Below are 8,368 nucleotides of genomic sequence, written 5' to 3'. Positions count from 1 at the left end.
GTGTAGAGCCCTTTGAAACGGCATTGAAACTGCAATTTGGACCTTAAACCCGTTGGGTCCCATTGAAGTCCACTATGGAGAAAAACCCTGGAATGTTTTCCTCAGAAACATTAATTTCTTTTTGACTGAAGAAAGAAAACATGTTGGATGACATGGGGGCGAGTAAATTATCAGGATTTTTTTTTTATCTGGAAGTGAACTTATATTTTATAGACACACATTCAAATTCAAATTTTTTTTCAATAAATGCTGTGAATGTCTTTAACATCAGGTGGAACTCAAGCATGAATTTATACAGGACAAAAAAAAAAACCCACATGCAGAGAAAAAACTTTGCCCTTTTCAATTCATAAGACCAACAAACACCACTGCTTAGGCTGAAATCAGGTTTTAACAGTCTCCTCTCTCCCATCCCACAATCACGACTGCGCGGAAGGGTTTTACATATGACTCAAAGCACAAGCACACAGGGGTCTCTTTCTCCATTGAGCTGAGGTTTCCAAATTTGAATACTTCTCTCCCTGCAGTGATGACTGCACCCCTATGCAAAGGCCAGACAAAATATCTTCAAAGTGGTTTTGCCGAATTACCACAGAGCACGATCTCCGTTTACCTGCGCCCTACATTCATCAAGAAGCTTTCAGCACCTTCGGATTTCAAAAGGAGTGACTCAACAGTGCTGTGTAGTATGAAATCCTGTTGGAAAACAATGCTGCATTCAGCAGGAAACATATTTATGCATGCACTGATGCAATGCTTAAAGTTGAATGAGACACACAGTGAGGCGATATAAAATGGAACAAAGAGTAATATAAAATAGAACAAAGTTCTGTGCAGATGCTCAAGCTTCTTATTTTCATGTTGAAATCTGAAAGAACTTCAAATTGATAGCAAAGACCCCTTGACTCCTGCGAAGCCTTAAATATGTATGTATCCTATTTAAGAATTTAACAACACCATTCAAAAAAAAGCCCAGACTCCTGCATTCACGGTCTCACTTACATTGCTCCTCACCCTTGACACCACTGATACACACACAGGCTTTATTCTACAAGTCCATTACCACTAAAACTAGTTACAATGTCTCACTCCCCTAATGCGGCCCTGCTCATCCGTAAAATTATGTTTTACATAAAGGACCAGTAACTGAATGTGTGGCCAACCCGAAATATCCACAACAGCCACTCTCTCAAATGCTACTAATGCTCCCCTTGGTTTAATTATTCTATTTAAAGCCACCGACTTTAAGGAGGGCTGTTTTTTGGGGATCTAGTCTGCGTGCATGTGCGCTTGAGACAGCCAATTAATTCAGCTCATGGTGAACGGGTGAGGAGACATAGTGACTTCCAGGCAGTAGTAGTCATGCGGCGTGGCACAGAACGCCAGTCATTGGGGAAGCTCTCATGCATTTTAAAGGTGATGGTGGAGATGTGCTCCTTCTCATCTCTTTGCCTCCTGGCTACGGTCCTGTCCTGTCCATGCCTCCTCTCGTAGTAACACGCAGGGCCCGGCATGCTATCCCCTCACTGCTTAGATTTGTGCAACTACTATGTTTGAAAAGTTCAGATAAAATGAAAGTGTTTTCTTTTAACTCCACTATCAGAGGAATATTTTGAGAAATTCTAATTCATTATTTACTTATCCTCACTGTTGATCTATCAGGGATTTGCACAATTCTGAATATAATTGACATTGCTAATTCAATTCCTGAATTTTAATTTAAATTAAATTGAGATAAGAAAACAGGATGCAATACAATACAAGATTGCAATTCACACCTGAAAGAAAAATCAATTATTATAAAAATTAAATGAAATTCAAATACATCCATTTAATGACAATAAGTGCAATTTCTCAATGAAAAAGTAAGGTTGTCATATCTATCTATCTATTTATCTATCTATTTCAGGGATGTCAAACTCAATTCCTGGAGGATTCAACCCTAATTAAACACACCTGATCCAACTAATCAAGTCCTTCAGGCTTATTTGAAAACTACATGGTATGTGTGTTGAAGCAGGGTTGGAACAAAACTCTGCAGGGCTCCAGCCCTCCAGGAATTGAGTTTGACACCCCTGATCTATCTATACACACACACACACACACACACACACACACACACGCACACCTATATATATACATATGCACATGTATATATGTATATATATATGTGTGACCCTGGACCACAAAACCAGTCATAAGTAGCACAGGTATATTTGTAGCAATAGCCAACATTACATTGTATGGGTCAAAATTATTGATTTTTTTTTTCATGCCAAAAATCATTAGGTTATTATGTAAAGATCATGTTCCATGAAGATATTTTGTAAATTTCCTACTGTAAGTATTTCTAAACTTGGACAAATTTAAGAGCGATTTTTTTCAATATTTGAAATAGTTGTATCTCGGCCAAATATTGTTCTATCCTAACAAACCATACATCAATGGAATGTCAATTTAAAAAAAATTGACCCTTATGACCAGTTTTATGGCCCAGGGTCACAAACGGACAGACAAACAGACAGATATCTGTGTATGTGGCTTTGTGAAAGAGAAAATAAAACCATAAAAGTGCTTTATTCAACTTGTGCACTATTTTCCAAGTTTTTTTAACCCATATGATAGCATTTTTGGGTGAAGAAGAGAGTGAAATTTAGGTTAATTTTAGATCCTTTTGTGTTCCTTAGAATAAAAACAACAACATGTGGGTTTAAAACGACAAGAGAGTGGGTAAATAATTCATCAACATGTGCATCACCGGGTAGTCATGCACAATAACACACACACAGACACGCGCACACACACACACACACAGACAATCATGCCATGGGTAATTTCACTACTACTATAGGGAACATAAAGCAAACAGCTGAGTTAAAATTAAATGTCCAATCACTCAGGCTTGTTGTGTTTCGGCAGCAGCATGCGCTGCCCGTAAGGATGAAAAAACAGGGGTAGTTAAATAAGATGGAAGGAGTGATAAGAGACTACAGCTTCACTGAGCTGTCTTTGGGCTTGCAGAAGTGTTATGAGTAATTAAGACTCGGTTGGAAGCGGTTTTGGACCACTAGAGGACTGTAACTGTACACTTATTGTTATCGACTTCTCTGCGGCTGCCAAAAGGTTACGCGCGTTACACGGTACAGAAGATGATCAAGAGCAATAAGACACTTGAAGATGAGTTCAGCATTTCTCAGCATAAGCCTCATAAATAAAGATTAATGAAAAAATGTGAGGCATCTTCTCATCAAAGATTCGTTTTTAAGGAGGGTTTTAAAATAGGCCCTCACTTATGAATCAAAAGTGTCTCTCGTTTCTTACAAATATCACTGAGTGCTTCATTGTGATGCCTACACTCACTTTATTAACACACTGTGCGCTTTATGAACACAAATGAAGCAGGGTATTCACTAGGCACTCAGTTGTTGTCAGTGCTCTTAAAAGTGTTTCGTAAGCCTAGGTAGATTTATTGCAATTTAACGCATTTAATGAACATAGCCAGTTATCTTGATTTACTGGTTGTGTCAAACAACAAAGTAGCAAATCATGATGTTAAACACTCACTTACACACACACCAACTGCCTTGGAACCTTTTGTAAATGGGTATGCAGTAGCTATGAGAACTTTTCTGAGCCTGTTGGAGTTGGAGAATGGAGTTAAAAATATTAATTTTTTCTATGCCTATTTATCAGTAAGCTATTTTTTGTGAATGTGCGAGACTTCTGATTTATTAGCCACTATAAAAAACTAGAATAATAAGTGTAAAAACGAATTGTGCTACAAACAAGTTTGCAAATATCATCCAGCATAAAGGCCAGCTTTTGTGCAGCTGAAATAATTGGAAACAGATAACATCTGAAGCCTCGCACATTTTAGCTAAAGATGGCCACATCTGCCTTTACAGTACCTTAAAAATATGGTAGATACTCACATAATTGCAATAAATTTCATATATTTCATTCTCATATGTGCTCCTTGCATTTTAAAATATTACTGATTTTTATAGGATTTTCTGAGGTTTTTCTCAACTGATTTGACTCGTTTGTTTGTTTGCATTTTTCTCAAAAATGACTTCAGTTCTCTTAACCATTAATTTCTATGAATTTTTCTATTTATTAAAGCAAACTGCACAGTTCAGCATGCATGCAAAAAAGTATGTTTACAATTTGCTAAATAACTAAATGCATATGGCTTGCTGATTAAAACGTTGATTTTCAGTGAAATTGCACACTTAGTGAGAGAAATACTCTTTCAGTGAACCATCACATGCAAAATTATCCAAAATAATCCATTCATTTATGAATATTCCATAAATATCTATGACATGGAATGTTTGCGATGTTTGTTGTATTGACAAATGTTGGCTTTTTTATGGCCTTAATTTCTATGTGCTACAGTTCTGACTTTTCCCTGTAAACTTTTACTTAATCTTTACTTTATCTTAAAAAAGCTCAGTGTGATACACAATAACCTTGAGCAAGATAAACTGAAATTCTTCTCCACTGTCAGTCAATAAAAAGTAGTACAAAAACATTTCAAGGGGTGACATGGTCAAAAATAAATAAATAAGAAATAATCTTAACATTTCGACTAGTGCAGCTCACATAAAAATACAGAAATAAAAAATCTGGCATTGGCCAATTTACTGACACAATAACTAGGTTTTGAAACTAATGTTTTTGGTGAGTTACTACCATTGCAGACATGCAACACAGTTGTGATGTCCCATAAAACAGTTGCACTTACAGTTTAGAGAATGTTAACATTGTTTTAAAAAAAATGAGCCAAAGCAACTGAGAAAACCTATACATTTATTAAAGTCTGTAGTATGATCTCACATTCTCATCCATCGTGCACAGGGATGGATCTTGGCACAAGCAGCATGTTTTCCCGCACTCCACTTTTCTTTTGCTCATTCGCTGCAGTTTAATGGGATTGAGCCTACTCTCCGTTCCACCTCCAACGTTCATCGGAAATGAATTGTGTTCCAGCGGGTGACTTCTTCCAAGCAGCACCTTGCGCTATACTATACTGCCACCCCACCCCCATTTACACTGCTATCTGTTTGCCCACTAAACATTTTCCTTAAAGTCACATGAAACAGAAGTTGTGACCGTCTTTTCTTCCTTAATGTGACTTATATTTGAGTGAAACAGCTTCTTAAACGAGAAAAAATATAGGGCAGGACTTGATTTTGTCCATCTGGAATTTATTAGATTGTGTTCATTGACAATTGTGATTTCTTGGTGCAGATTGTGTTATTACGTACTTTTATATCCAAGTTTCTATTCAAAGTCCAAATAGGCTTATTAGTTAGTTAAGTGCTCACAGATTTTGCAGCACGACTGAAGGTTGGGAGTTCTTTCTACCATGTGACAGTGAGTTTTGCCCTTGTGGGCTTGTAGCATGCTGTGATTTTACCTCCAAACAATGAGAGAACAGCAATCTTTAAAGGAGGGCTTGTATTATTTCATGTTCATTTTTGTTCATTTGAAAGTTAATTCTAAAGAAAGAAATAATAAATCGACAGACATTGAGTTCAGTGCTATCAAACCTTCTACCATTAGCAGCAACCAAGTGTGTGCAAGGTCATGGAAAGCTTTGTGTGAAAATCCAGGGATGTAGTCTCCTATTTACACTCATCAAATATGTACTTAACCTGGGTCAACTGATCTAAGACTCATGAATCAAAGTCTGCAGTTGATGCATGACGGCTCCCCATAGATATAATGGCCATGTTATGATTTACAGTGTCTGTATTTAACGGGGGATATTAATTACCGGGAGTGGAGTGACAGGAACAATGAGACGAGGAGTGGGACGCCTCTGCTCTGGCGTTCTTCAACATCTCCCCCTGCAGCAAGGCTGACAGCAGCTCACTGGGCTTTACATTTGCCCTTCAGAAGCCCTCTCCCAGCCAGGAGCATCTGCAGAGAGAAAGAGAGAGAGAGGTATAAAGATGGAAACGAGATCAGAAAGATAAAGGGGATGATCCATGAAAGCAAAAAAGAATCTGGTTAAAAACAAAAAGGCCTTTTGAGGAACTAAAGCACCAAAACAAGAGGGAAAAAACAAAGGATAGAGTTGAAGAGGGAACCCAAACAGTAAAGGAGGATTGAGTCAGTGCTCATGAAAGTCTTTATGAGTCCCCGTGATCCATTTTGCCATAACTCACATAAGCAATGGCTCAATGATCAGAGCGTGGTCGCAAAATCATCTCTCTTGAACCAGAACCTTCCCCAAGGGGAGCACAGCCTGCCTTACTCTCCTTCCAGCTGCCCGCAGCAAACTAAGACAGCTTAGGACAAGACCGCTCTAACAGAGGATGTAAACATGGTATTGAAACAAATTTAAAAAACAAGAGTCAGCCTAAAACATTCATATCCCTACAACAACCTACGATGTTTATTCCTGTTGACCCACGCAGCCCAAATCTTATGAAGTTTACACAATGTTCAGGAAAGGATATACAGGCATTGTGCATCCAGCTTCCTGTGTTTTCTCATTCCATCAGGACCTTGAAAGGAGTCCGTCGCTGATTTAATCAGCAGCCTTTTTGTTGACTTTTTCTCAGAACAGGAGTTATTGATTGGTGATGTCACCGCGATAAGCAAAACTGCCAGATAAATGACGGTGAAAGACATGCAGTTCGCAGAAGCCTCACCTTCCTCTCAATCAAATACAGTGTCCCAAGAGAGAAGCTTTCATGCAAACTGTGAATTAGTGTTACTGATTAGATTGTTAAATCTCTTCTTATAATGTCTCAATTATGAGAAACGTATCTATTGTTGCATGACTTAAATGAAATATATTCTCCCTTAAGTAAATCACTGTCAGCGAACTAAACATAGAATCAAGCTTCATTTGATATTGAATTAGTTTGCATTCCAGCTAATTGCACCGCCTGTGAAATTCCACAGCAAAACAGGTGATGTTAATGAGGTTACTATATAAACCGATGGGGAACAGAAATGAAGACAAATTCAGGAAAAATTGAACAGACAGGGACATGTTTGAAACACTAAAGGGGTATGACATGGGGGCATTTTTGAGAGTCTTCACTGATCAGGAACCTAAGTTTGAAACACCAGGACGCCATGACATTTCTCTCACCATGAATTTAATTACTGGGGTTACTAAGGGCAATAGCAAAATGGAAAAAAGACAGAAAGAAAGAAACTTGCCATACAACAACAACAAAGTGGAGCACTACTGCCCTCTGTTGATTTGAAACATAAGTCATTTGATCTCATATTTGTCAGCACGTTTTTTAAACTTTGAATTGATACAAAAAAAAAAGTAAATTAAAATTATGTTTTATTTCTGTAACCTATATAGCAAAGTATAATTGTTCTACAAAATATTTTACTATCAATGGGAGTGATGAATCGTGAATGGTTCCTTGTTGGTTTTATGTAATGCATTTATGAAATGTATTGTGAATGTATTTTATAACATACATTTATTGATTATGTATTCCAAACAGTTACAGGAAGATTTGAAGAAACTGAAGTGTTCTCGACTTTTTTCGCAACCACAGAAGCGCGCACGCGCACATGCCCGGATGACTGGAGATTGTTTTACGCATGCGTGTTGCTCAATGTTGATATCACTGAAGGGACAGAGACCATTATGCCAAATCATTTTCCTCTTTGCCGAATAACGAGTGGGCACAGTTCAATGAAATGCCAGCTGTTCGGACTTGGCAAGAATTTATAATCCTCTGAACAAATGGGTGGGCCTTTTGAGTGTCTTCTGTTTGGATTATGTTGGGTCTGTTGAACTAATCAGCCTACAGAATAAACAAAACTTTGGGGCAGAATGTTTTATATGGTCTTTAGTTAATCTAAAAAAAAAAAACAGATCATTCAGCCCATTTCCTTTCTTAATGGCCCAGCTGCTTGATTAAATCAAATGTTAAAAGTCTCTGAGGCATGTTCGCAATGTAAAGTTCACCTTGTCTAAGCATTTCAGAAGTTCCGAGCTCTCTGCTATGTCTACACAGTACATTACTGCCATCTGTAGGAATGTGGAGAAAACACCATGCACCTTTGAAACCCTTCAACACCAGAGGCGATCCATCCATATTAGTTCAAGAAAATAAACACATAAAAATTTACAAACTTTAATTGGTTCTATTTTTCGATTGCTAATACCTAAAATGTATACCAAAGGCAAACAAAACTAAACATACACTAATGTACTTCCTATGATAAAAAGGTTAGGCGTTTTTTGTTAGTACAAGATTATCTAGGCTACTATTACCTGTATTCTTATTATTAGCTAGTATATAGCTAATATTAATAAATTTTATAGAGAGGACTTGCCTGGTCTTGTTTTTGAAACAAGCTCCCCTCTGTTGTTTGT

The 8,368-nt window shown here is 37.5% G+C and overlaps 1 long non-coding RNA gene across 1 annotated transcript; it reads right to left on the bottom strand.

Annotated features, from left to right (window-relative positions):
* Window positions 1–4,840: 4,840 nt before the first annotated feature.
* Window positions 4,841–7,271, bottom strand: LOC122139535. The gene is made up of 3 exons (XR_006156373.1): window positions 6,402–7,271; window positions 6,177–6,316; window positions 4,841–5,928 (listed from the first exon to the last, which is right to left on the bottom strand). It is a non-coding gene; the product is annotated as an uncharacterized LOC122139535 (long non-coding RNA).
* Window positions 7,272–8,368: the final 1,097 nt, after the last annotated feature.

The sequence above is a fragment of the Cyprinus carpio genome, chromosome B14 (genome assembly GCF_018340385.1).
Source record: "Cyprinus carpio isolate SPL01 chromosome B14, ASM1834038v1, whole genome shotgun sequence".
Classification (NCBI taxonomy): domain Eukaryota; kingdom Metazoa; phylum Chordata; class Actinopteri; order Cypriniformes; family Cyprinidae; genus Cyprinus; species Cyprinus carpio.
The sequence above is the reverse complement of the archived record's forward strand: the minus strand, read 5'-3'. Positions and strand labels throughout refer to the sequence as shown.